Genomic DNA, 13,286 nt, shown 5'->3' with positions numbered 1-13,286 from the left:
GATTTGAGCTCGCATAATTTGGTGAAGGATTACCACAAATTTTGCATTCATGTGGGAATTCTCCTTGTTTAGAATATTCTTTCTCCCCATTGCGAATTATTATGTGTTTTCAAGCTAAATGACTGAATAAAAGCTTTTCGCACAATTTACGTTTCTATTGGCATTCTCCATTATGAATTTTCAAATGTCTTTTGAGGTTGCATGAGTGAATGAATGATTTTTCACAAGCTGTGCATTTGTATGAACGTTCTCCATTATGAGCTCTCTTGTGTGCTTTAAGGTTTGATGATCGATTAAAAGATTTTCCACAATTTGTGCAATCGTATGGGCGCTCACCATTGTGAATTCTCATGTGTGTTTTAAGGGTGGATGACTGCTTAAACGATTTTGCACAAACCGTACATTTGTATGGGCGTTCGCTATTGTGTATTCTCAAGTGTGATTGCAGGTGAGATGACTGAATAAAAGATTTTCCACATACTGTGCATTTGTATGGGCATTCACCATTGTGTATTCTCAAGTGTGATTGTAGGTGAGATGACTGAATAAAAGATTTTCCACATACTGTGCATTTGTATGGGCATTCACCATTGTGTATTCTCAAGTGTGATTGTAGGTGATTTGACTGAATAAAATATTTTCCACAAACTGGGCATTTGTACGGGCGTTCCCCATTGTGAATTAACATGTGTGTTTTGAGGTTGGATGACCGATTCAATGATTTTCCACAAGTTTTGCATTCGTAGGGATGTTCAACTTTCTTTCCTACGTGAGTCTTGTGAAAATTATTCTCTGTAAGCATTTCCTCATTCAGTTTGTCTTGTTCGTAAAAAGTCCTCTTGTTTGTTTCAATTGGCGAGTCCTGCAGGCATGTGTCTGCGCCATTCAGAAAAGTAGGTGCAGTGTCCTTTGTTGATTCAGTGGATTCACCTGCAAATACAACATCACATGACCTATTAAAAAAAATCTGATATTGTTAAATACTCGTAACATTATTCTGACAAATGTACTGAAGGCAAATATGCACGTATGCGTTCCACTGCAGCAAAGTAAAATATTATTATTGATGTAAATATGCAGTGCTGTGCATTAGTTTGGGTTTTTCCCATGATATTCATACTTTGGGATAAATGTACCTAATTTATCAGTGATAAGTCATTTGTGTTTATTACTGTAAAGTAATAGCTTTTATAAATGCGGATGAAACAATCTGCTGAACTATATTAACTAGAAAGGGCCATCATTTTGCAGATCCTCACCAGAAGAGAGGGCATTGCATTTGGGTCCGTATTTCTGTTTGTACGCACAGAACTTGAGTACATTCTGTGCTGTACTGAAATGGGAGATGCTTAGCAGGCAGACACGAGCGGAAGGACAGTCGAGCCGGGCTGTGTTGCACAGTGCGAGCGCGGGCGTACTGTGCCCGCGGCTCCCCTTTATTCCGTATTTGGTACACTCACGAGCCGGCCGACTCCAGCATTACTACGACGCCTCAGACGGCGCGCACACCCTATATCCCTTGCAGATACGATAACCACCACGACCACTCCTCCAATCATCACGCCCATCATGCATCATCATCATGCCCCTCCCCGTAGGCCTGCAGACTACACCACACATTCGACCCATATTTTCAGTCAGGTCAGGTTAGATCTGTGACCTGCTATAGGTACCATGTAAACCTGTACTAACCTGTTCCATGGTCGGGTTGTCGGCGACTAAATCGTCTCCCCCACCAGGTTTTCTGATGAGGAGGGTGTTTGGATATGGACACCCAGCAGGATTAAAAACAAAACCTGTCAAAGGGTGGAGGAGCTCCTTGTGAGCCAACGGCCATCCATATCTAGTGCCCAACTGTGTCTGCGGATGTCCTCCTGCAGTTGGGTTACTTTTTATGAGTAGGTTGGTGGCAGGATTTGCACTCTGGCCACCGTAAAACCCTTTATTCCGCAAAACACAAAACGCAAAAAAATCTGAAAACCCACTCCGTGGGCGTACCTCCTGTGCAGCTTCCCTTCGCAGGTCAGCTCACTGGATGATGGGATTGGGGCAAAGCCTTCGGGACCCCCAATCTTTGATGATAGGAGGGAAACCACGGGGTAACATCCCTCCCTCATTGCGGGAGGTGTGTCGGAGTGGTGCTGAGGTGTCGTCCACCAGACGGCGGTCTCCTTGGGTTAACCTGAGGCGGTCCCTTCGGGTGTGTGCCTGGAATGTCCTATCCCTAAGAGAGGATGATCACCTGTCTCTGTCATCATCTGAGCTCAAGCGTTTGGACATCGGGATTGCAGCTCTCTCTGAGGTTCGGAGACCGGATTGCGGCGAGATAATGGTGGGTGGTAGCACCTACTCTTGGTCTGGTCGCTCTGATGGTTACCATACCCAAGGAGTTGCTGTAGCTGTGTCCAATAAGCTGACCCCAATGATAATTGAGGTAACACCGGTCAACGAGCATATTATGAGATTAAGGATTCGTCACTCCTGAGGTGTCATTTCCCTGGTCTCTGTTTATACTCCGACTGAGGCGAGTGATCTCACCATGAAGGATGCATTCTACGCCAGGCTCGAGTCTGTGGTTGATCAGTGCCCCAGACGAGATACACTTCTAGTCTTGGGGGATTTCAATGCATCGACTGGAACTGATAGGGATGGTTATGAGATGTGTGTTGGTCCCCATGGGTCAGGAACTATGAACCAGAATAGCACTAAGTTCCTTGACTTTGCAAGAAGTCATGGACTTAGGGTGGCTGGTTCATGGTTTCAGCGCCCACAAGCTCATTGCTGAATTTGGTATTCCAACGCTGGCGGTGCGGCAAAGGAGATTGACCATGTCCTCATTGACGGTCGCTGGAGGATGATCCAGAACTCCAGGGTCTACCGGAGTGCTCAGTTCCTCAATACTGACCACAGGCTTGTTATAGCAACTCTAAAGCTGTACCTTAAATCCTGGAGAATGGTACCATCCCAGCCGAGGCTGGATGTTGGCAAGGTCAGGGATGAGAGAGTAGCTGAGGAGTTTGCGAACAGGATGAGTGGACACTTGGGGGGTCTGGGTGCTTTAGGGGGTCCTGAAGAGTTGTGGAGTGCCTTCAAGACCACCGTCCTTGATGTTGCCGGTGGATGTCTTGGAACTCACCGCAGGGCAAAGAAGAATTTTGTCTCTCAAGGGACACTGGATACCATTGACCAGAGTCGCAGGGCCAGGCTGAATGGCAGAGCTGAGCTGTTCAGGGAGCTGAGGCGTAAAACTGTACGTGCACTGAGGGTGGACAAGGAGGCCTATGTGCGAGGAATCTGTGAGGGGGTAGAGCATCACCTGTGGACAGCTGATTCTCGTCCCGCTTACAGGGGAATTCGCGCATTGCGTTCATCCAAGCCCATCCCTCGGAGCACTGCAGTTAGAGCAGACAGTGGTCAGCTCTTGACAGAGGAGTCTGAAGTGAAGGCCCGCTGGGCCGGTTACTTTGAGCGGTTGTACCGGGCTGATCCCCCAGCTGTCGAGTTGAACGTCAAGGGTGTTACAATCCCTGTTGCTGACCCTCGAATCAACTGTGGTCCACCTTCGCTTGTGGAAACACGGGCTGCGGTGAACTGGTTGAAATGGGGCAAAGCTCCAGGGATCTGTGGCATCCATGCTGAACTTCTCAAGGCTGGTAGAAATGCTGCACTCGTGTCGTTGCATGCAGTTTTGTGCTCTGCCTGGAACACAGGCATCATCCCAACTGACTGGAAGAGGGGCCTTGTTGTTCCTCTCTGGAAAGGGAAGGGTGATCGCCAAGACTGCAACAACAACCGAGGGGTGACGCTGCTCTCAGTGCCGGGCAAGGTCTTTGCTCGGATAATTCTTGATAGGGTTCGCCACCATCTGCTTGAGCACCAGCGTCCAGAGCAGTCAGGCTTTACACCAAAGAGGTCAATGATTGACCGTATCCTTGCTCTTCGTGTCCTCATCGAACGCAGATGAGAGTTTCGGCAGGGGCTGCTTGCAGCCTATGTTGATCTCTGTAAAGCGTTCGATTCAGTGAATCGGGATGTCCTCTGGAGGATTCTTGGTCTTCGTGGGGTGCCACCAAAACTGATCGATCTGATGTCTGAACTCTACTCTGGAACTGAGAGTGCTGTGAAGTGTGGTGGTACCATCTCTGAATTATTTCCAGTTGTTACTGGAGTTCGTCAGGGGTGTATACTGGCCCCCACACTGTTCAGCACTTGTATGGACTGGATTTTAGGGAGGATGTCGGAGAGATCAAGCTGCGGTGCATCGTTTGGGAATGTCAAGATCTCGGACCTTGATTTTTCAGATGATGCAGTCATCTTTGTGGAGATTTAGATATCCTTTTGGGGGCCCTCGATGTGCTGAATGAAGCGCCGGAGCCGCTGGGATTACGGGTTTCTTGGGTCAAAACTAAGATCCAGGCTTTCAGTGACATCTTAAATACTGCTGTCCTGTCTGTGTCTGTTTGTGGTGAGGATGTTGAGGTCGTGGAGAGATTCACTTACCTTGGCAGTGATATTCATGTTTCTGCTGGCTGTGAGCAGAGGTCAATAGACGTCTGGGTCGGGCCTGGGGAGTCATGGATTCACTGGATCATGGGGTGTGGCGCTGCCGATACCTGTGCGGGAGGACGAAAGTCCGAGTCTTCAGGTCCTTGGTACTTCCAGACTTGCTCTATGGATGCGAGACTTGGACTCTGACCAAGGATCTGAGACGGAGACTTAATTCCCTTGGTACCAGGTCTCTTCGGAGAATCCTTCGCGATCGCTGGTCGGATTTTGTGTCCAACGAGCGGTTGCTGAGAGAAACTCGGATGAGATTTGTTACCTGCATAGTCCGTGAGCGTCAGTTGCGGCTGTATGGACATGTGGCTCGTTTTCCTGACGCTGATCCTGCTCACCAGATTCTCTCAGCGGGGGAGTCTCGTGAGTGGAGGAGGCCAGTGGGCCGACCACGTGCCTCGTGGTTGCAACAGGTTGACCATCATCTCAAGGAGATGGGGATGGGCCTGGCATCTGCCTGGGCGATGGCCAGACGGAGGCCCCTGGAGTACCGGCGGAAAGTGGACGCAGCGACGCGCTGTTCTGGCACATGCTCCCATACCTGACCTGATGTACTTTAATTACATTCGACCCATATACGTATGCATACATTTTGAGTCCATAAGACCCCGAAGACCACTGAATCATTTAAATCATTTTAGAGCTTATGACCTCCTCGACCCTTTATAACCCGAATAACCTTTAATAACCCGAAATCCTTTACAACCCCAAAACCTCTTTTGACCCTTTATAACCCAAAGACCCTTAATACCCCTATTTTAGACCCTTTGTCACCCTAAGACACTTAAGACCCCTAAGATCCTTTCGAACCCTAAGATCCCGTGGACAGGGTCATCATATATTTTTGATTGTGGCCAGTTAGAACCAAAATTCCTGAGCATCTCATGGGCCACACAACCAAAGACAGATATTTTCAACAAGTAAATGCTACATGTTGTGAACACCACCCCAAAAATGTTCTTGCATAAAAGTTTATATATTTGATCCCTATTCCCATGAACATTCTTCTCTCAGGCAATTCGGATCATTAAGCATGAGTATTACAGTAACAATTGAATAAAATTAATAGACAACAGTACCCGACAGTCTTCACCTCACCATCTGGCTGACATATGATGATGCGCCAACTTTCATTCATGGGAACGAGTAAAACTATTTATCAAAATACTGCACTGTATTATAATTATAGCAAGGCAAATTATGAATGGTCAGGGCAGTGCATGTATGTGAGCAGTGCAATTGCTTTTGCTCGTCCATGATGTTGTCAACATGGGGCCTGTTACCCTGGCGGGGACACTGTTCAAGATGAGGGTCTGTGAGTGGGAAGCGGTATTTGTTCTTGGTATCTTTCATAAACGAGAACATTGGCTCACATATGTACATATGTACTGCCAAAACAGCTGATGAACTTGCATGCGTGTTCGCGAAGCTCAGGAAAGGACGAGGCAGGCAACTTCTGGTCAAAATCCAGAATCTTCGACAACATAAACTGTCCCTTCAGATCGATACTTGCTTGCAACTCAACCAGCTCCATCTGCAGATGAATCAGGTACCGTCATTGCTGCCATCCAGAGCAAAAGAAAAGCACACAAATCTGGAGGCCATGTCCTTGTGCTGGAGGTGAACATCTTCGGCGAGTGATTCAACATGACGAGTAACAGTACTGGCACTTGTTGTATCATGTACGGCCGAGTGTCCAAGTGATGCCCGCTTTTATGAAATAAAATGGTGCTTGATTCTTTATGTGTGTCCTCATTATTGTGCTAAAGGCATCACAATTGGCAATGAGGATTTGTCGAACCATGACTACTTTGCATGGTAAGATCTCGGAGAATGCCGGAGTCAACTTTGAACTCTATGCAGCAGCTCCGTTTCTATTTCATCACTAACAACGTCGCCGGTGCTGGGAAACGGAAAGTGATTCTTCTGTTGTCGCTGCTGGTGGAGGTGTTCCATCTGCTGTCTGATTTTATTTCACCTGCTCAGGTGTTGGATGAAGCTATCACCTACAAATCCAGAGGCAAGACGTTGCACGACCATGTTAAACCGGGCAGTCACCGCAGTTATCGCAGTACGAGTTCGACAACCTGGTTCGGCTTCCTGATGATAGAGTAGCTGATTTTGTTGCCAGATTCAAGCATCTGGCAGGGGATTGCCATTTTGGTGACGATGAATGGTCACAGAGATTGAAGGATTGCTTTATTGCTCAGTTAAGTTGAGGGATGAGAAGATGGTCACATCAGTTCTTTGGATAAAGTTTGAAGAGATAACATTTGCTGAAGCAGTTGAAACTGCAGCTGTTGTGGAACAAGCTAGAAATGTTGTTTGTGCCATTGTTTGTGAGGACTTCTCTGTCAATGCGACAGCTGTTGGCAGGTCACGTGCTCACAATTCCCCATCTTGGTATGCATATCAGGAACCTCTTTCGTTCTGGCTGCATGCAAGCAGTGTATCGCAGGGCCAGCTGCCACAGCAGTCTTGTCAAGGGTGTAGTGGTTCACACTCTTGTCGGAACTGTCTATTTCGGAATACAATGTCACCGGTGTGGTAAGAACAGGCCATGTGAAGAGGGTCTGTCAGGACCAGGTACTGTCATCGGTTAATGTGGTGAAGGCCAGTAGTGAGAATGATCAACGTGGCATATTTCCAATGACAACAGCTGCAAATCACCCCTTTTAGGTAGTCATTGTGAATGGCAGGCCAGTCAACTGCTCAGTGGATACCGGGGCATCAGTCAGTCTCGTGAAGTAAGCATACCTGGTGTTGTTTGGGTTGTCTGGTGTTAGCCTCAGTACACACTTTCCTTCATACCGACACTGGGGAGTTGATCAAATCATTACGTTTGATGGATGTAGTGGTTTGTTATCCGGAACAGCAAGCAGCGTTACCCCTGCATGTGGTTGATGGTTCTGGACCATCTCACCTTGGTCGTGACTGGTTGCACGAAATTCGTCTGGATTGGGCAGATATTTACAGTGTTCATACGTCATTTCTGTCTCCTTCCTGGTTGGATGGGATCTTGGAAAAACACCAAGTTCGATTCAGACCCGGGTTCAGGAAGCTCATAGGTGCTCAAGGTCACCTATACCTGAAGGAGCATGTCAGTCCACGATTCTGTCAGCCTCGACTTGTGCCATATGCTCTTCATGATCGGGTCAAAGAGGAACACGATTGATTGGAAAAAAAAATTGTGTTTTTGAACCAGTGGTGCACTCTGAGTGGGCAATGCCCGTGGTCATGGTGCTTCAATGGAATGGAGGTATTTCCCTGGGTGGTGATTTTGAAGCAACCGTTAACCCCAATCTCTGTTTGATGCCATCCATTGGTGAGATATATTCGAAGTTGGCAAGGAGTCAGTGTCTCACGAAGTTGACTTGCATGATGCCTTCTTCCATCTTGAGATCGCACCAGAGGATCATCACCTCCTTATTATCAATATGTGTCAGGGTATGTACCAGTGCACCCATATTTATTTCGGTATCGCTTCAGCTCCGGCACTGTGGCAGCAAGCTCCAGATCACCCTTGTGCCGACTTACTGCCACAATGCCACTTGAATGACATCCTCATCACAGGTGCCACGACCAAACAGCATCATGAGAACATTGACAAGATGATGTCTAAGTTAACTGCTCAGGGTCTCTACCTGAATAAGGACAAATGTTTATTCTTTCAGAAGCGAGTACAGTACCTGGGCCACATCATCACCCCGGATGGGCTGTCGAAAACCCCTCAGAAAGTTGATTCCATAGCCAATATACCCAGCCCAAAAAACAAAGTTTAGCTTCGTTCCTTCATTGGGCTCGCTCAGTATTAGCATAGGCATGTCCAGCAACCTAAGCACTGAACTTGTTCTGCTGACTCGCAAGCTGCATTGAGATGTTCGTTGGAGGTGGAGTTTGACGGAACAACCAGCATTCAAAGAAATCAAATCTTGCCCTACTGCAGACAGTTCTCACGCATTACAAACCTTCACGTCCTCTCTCATTCTTGCATGTGACAGCTCATCATATGGCATCGGTGCCGTCTTGTCTCAAGTCATGAGTGATGGTACTGAGCATCCAGTATGTTTTGCGTCATGTGCTCTGATGACCGAAGAGCAAAATTATGCTCAAATTTAGCATAAATTGCTGAGTCTGGTATGGGGTGTGTTGAAGTTTCGTCAGTACTTGATTAGTCAACATTTCCTCCTGATCATCAGCTGATGATCAGTCCAGATGTGGACCACGGTCCGCCTTTTGAGGACCCTTTCTGTTGATCCTATAAACCCTCTAAGACCCTTAAGAATCCTCATGACCCCTTTCTACCCTTTTAGACCTTCTCACCTTTCAGACCTTTAAATATCCTGTTGACCCCTTTGACATTTAGACCCTTTTTAGATGTTATAAAACACTTTAGACCCTTCCACCTTTCAGACCTTTGACCTTTACACACTTACAACTCGACCATTCAAACCTTTCATTTGCAATCAATGATATTTCATTAAGTACAGTGGTTCCCAAACTTTTTGGCATGATGCCCCCCTTTTGGATTTCACCAAACCCTCATGCCTCCTCCAATTTTTTATATTACTTGTATTTATTTATATTTATTGTATTTGTATTATTCTACATGATGATCTAACTTGTAATTATGTTATCCATGTACTGTATCTGGTGCATAAACAGCAGATTGAAATATATGCATTAAAACCTTAATATTCTTTTATTGAAAATTTCCTTGTCAGGATGACAGGCTGAGTGAACCCCAAGTGGTGTTAATTCAATGTATGACAGGGGCTCAAACTCAGGACCCTGGGATCTTCAGCCAGCCACATTAACCTCCAAGCTATCCTCCAGGCCTGAAAATACAGTGCTCAGAGGAGCATGCATCAAGAACATGAGTGAGCCAGGAAATAATGTGGCCTTGTGTCCAGACACAGACCTTGGAAAGTAGAGCGGACTGCCACTAAGTGTACTCACATACCAACAATAAGTCATCATAATATCATAAGTTTGAAGGATGAAAGAGCAAGCCAGTCACTTGTGGCGCATTTTGTGTGGAAAATAAATGGAGGATGTACTAAATGAAAGGTCATTAATTGCAAATGAAAGGTCTAAATGGTCTAAAGCAGGGGTTAGCATCCTTTTTTCACAGAAGAGCAAACCAAATTAAAACCTGAAGCAGTTGTTGCACGAGGAGCCAATCGTACAATTTTAAAACATAATTAACATGGCCTTCTTCATTGCTGAAGTTTAGTTATGAAATAGTAACAATTTAAAGTTGATATTGCACTTCTTTTCCCATTTTCTGTTCAAGCAATGTTCAACCCTTAATTAAATATTTGGAATTCCAGAAAACTTTCGGTAAAAACTGAGATGAAACGATTCAATTCCTTCTGCAGATGGACTGATTGGTCAATATGTTTTTCAATCAAAACTCAATGAAACTACAGACTCAGTAATAAAAGCACGAATGACATTGATTGTAGTCCTATGTCTGCATGTCGTGGGCCTGTTCGTAAAGGACAGGCCAGAGATACGGGTCTGGGACATGCCTGGGGTAATAAACAACACCAACAACAACAACAACAACAACAACAATAACAAGAAGAAGAAGATGTGCTGGTATGATGGAAGGTGGATGTGGATCCAAATTTAATGAAATACAACACAAAATTACGACCTGTGGTTATTTGCAAATGTGTTTTATGAACAGATGTCGTAATATTTTGAATTAATTGTTCAGCTTTTTTTTGTCGACAGTCAAGGCTGTGGAAGAGCAAGAATCAACGGATGCTGTACTACTCTCGTAGTCATCGGGTGGCTCTCAATGGAATCCTATCATCCACTCAACTTGCCATGGCTGGTGTGCCCCTGTGGTGGGAAATTTATTATCTTGCCAAAACGAAGTTTTTGCAAGATATGTTAGTCAGCTTGTATGTTTTTTTTGTTTGTCTGTAATCACGTATAAAAAATTCTGCAGAGCACAGTTATTATTGGAAAGTTTTGTAACTTCGCATATCAGAGGCCTATAGAGGTCCCTTTCAGCGCATAAAATTTTGAAGGTCAAGGTCAAAGGTCAAGGTCACTTTGTCGCAAATCAGGGGAGTCGACGAAACCCTTATTTTTTGAGTAATTTTGATCGGATCGTCTTCAAACTTCATGGGAATATAGTTCATGGTCTGGCGCTCAGCTGATTAATTTTTGGTGGCGATTGGCCTTGACCTTCATGGTTCGCGCCTCAGGTCAAACATATTTGACCCCAAGGTCAAATTTTCAAGTTTTAGGAACCATATCATGGAGTACCTCAAATTGAACACCTCAATGAGTGCTTTCGAGATATGTCAAGCTTGAGACATTATGACGTCATTTGGTAACGTTATGAGGCAAATGCATATTTTTCATGGTTACTCTGTAGAACGATTCTCATAGGAATCTCTCGTAGGCAGATATTCCTCAAGGAGTCGCTCCTGGTGGATAGCAGCTCTGTTCATCTCAGTGTGATCTTGAAGAAGTCACACATGGTCACGTTTTGGCAAGATACGGGTCACCCTGCGGGTGACATTGGTTTGTTTTAAAATATTAGCTTTGTGGTTTATTGTTTGGCTGTGGCCCAATTAAACCCAATGATTGATTTAACTTCGCAAATAAAGGCTTTTTAGCACATATAATAAATACTTTCGTGAAAACTGAGATGAGAGACAATGGTTGATTGAAAAAGCTCATTAGAAACATGATTATTACATTCATTTTATGAGTATCCGTGATTCGGTATTAATTAAACCCATGTTCGAATATTAATTGATTGGATAGAAGCTTGTGTGATCACAGACATGAGCCCATAGACATGCATGTGAGGTCCATTGGGGACATAGTTGATAAAACTCTGTACTCTTATTACAACTTAAACTAATCGCTAACAAAATACTTAAGTTGGGTGAAAGTGTGGAGTTTAGATGAATAAAAGGTGTTCACCCAGTAAGCTTGCGAAAGCAAGTTGGAATGTCCAGCTGATAAACCTCAGTTGCGGGCTCAGTAGTTGTTACGTGCCAATATATATTCCCTATCTCATCAAACGGTGCACCACGAGTCCCGACTCTCAACAATGTTTCGTTGTTGGTTAGCCCTCCTTATTTGTATCGTACACTGTGTTTGATCATGAAGTACTGTGCACAGCTGTGGATTATCAGAAAACCCACCCTTTTACTTTCATGCTGGAATGTTATCAACTCAGGAAACCTTTTATCAAGCCAGCAAGATGTCAGGAAGCATTAATAACATAGTTCTTTGTTCAACCCGTGTCCCCTCTTTCCCCCTTCCTTTGCAAATAATGTTGCTAAAAAAATCATTGCTTGTTATGCAAGACTGAAAAGAAGGTGCACAGGGACTCATCACGGTGTTTCTCTGGGCATTTCTTTTTCCTTTCCAGTTCATCCATTGGGACCATACTCTGTGCAGAGCGTTGGTGCTGCCAAAGAAGTCTCCTTGGCTAGTGGGAATAAATGATTCAACTCGCATTGGGACTGGAGTTACTGGAGTGAGGTTCGATTCCACTGGAGGTTAGAGTAATTCCACAACACCCCCACGGCAGTGCTCTGCGCCCAGTTCTATTCATGATCTTCAAAAATGATCTATCTGACTCTGGAAAATCCCCTTTATATATTTTCCGATGGTTCCACCCTCTGCCGTGACATCCCTCATCGTTCAGGCAGGCAGGGTTGATTTAATCTTGATATATGCATTTACAACCAATAAACTTTGAGGCTCTGCGAGCCACATTGGGATCATATAAGAACTTGATATGGCTCGTAAGCCATAGTTTGCTGACCCCTGGTCTAAAGGGCAAAGGTCTGAAAAGGTCGAATGGGTCTAATTTAAGGCCTAAAGGTTCTGAATTGTCTAAAGGGGGTGAAAGGGGTTGAAAACATCTCAAAAGGGTGTGTGTAAATGTCAAAGGGGGTGAAAGTGTCCAATGGGTTATAAAAGGTCGAAGACTCGAAGGGGAAGAAAAGGGTTTGAAGGGTCTAAAGAGGTTTGAATGTCTACAAGGTCTTTAAAAGTCTCAGGGTTCTGAAAGTATAAAGGCGTCTAAAGGTCGAAAGCATACATTCCAATAGTTCGTAATTACAAGACGTACTCACATACCATTATTACCATGTGCCATTATCATTATGTACCATTGTCATTATTATTCATTCACTCATTTTGTGTGAAGCCTGTGGCTGCTGGTTGCATAATTTCCTGGGGGCGCAGCTGTGCCACTGATGTTGCCAGTACACAGGTACTCATTTCGCTGGCCTCGGAAGGATGACAGGTTGAGTCAACCCCACCTGGTGTTAATTCAACAGCTGACAGGGGCTCAAACTCAGGATCCCAGGATCTGAAACCAGTCACATTAATCTCCAACCTATCCTACAAGTCCAAAAACATAGTCCAAGAGGAAAATGCCGAATGCATGCATTGAGAACGTTATTGATCCAGGAAATAATGTGGCCTTGTGTCGAGACACAGACCTTGGAAAATAGAGTAGAGTGCCAGCAAGTGTCCAGAGAAACACCTTGGAGAAACTATTGCAATTGCATGCTTATCCAGATGTCACATGAAACGCCAAGTTTGAAGAAAGGTATCATGGGATATTCAACGTCCATAATCTCAATTGAAATGTGACAGCATACTCTGAAATGCACCATTCCAAGCTGGCAGTGCATCAGAGTAACAGCTGTTATCAGATTTGTTCCTTCAGAAATCAA

This window comes from Eptatretus burgeri, chromosome 17 (genome assembly GCF_056783735.1).
Source record: "Eptatretus burgeri isolate ZD-2024b chromosome 17, Ebu_testis_v1, whole genome shotgun sequence".
NCBI lineage: Eukaryota > Metazoa > Chordata > Myxini > Myxiniformes > Myxinidae > Eptatretus > Eptatretus burgeri.
This window is presented reverse-complemented; position numbering follows the sequence as displayed.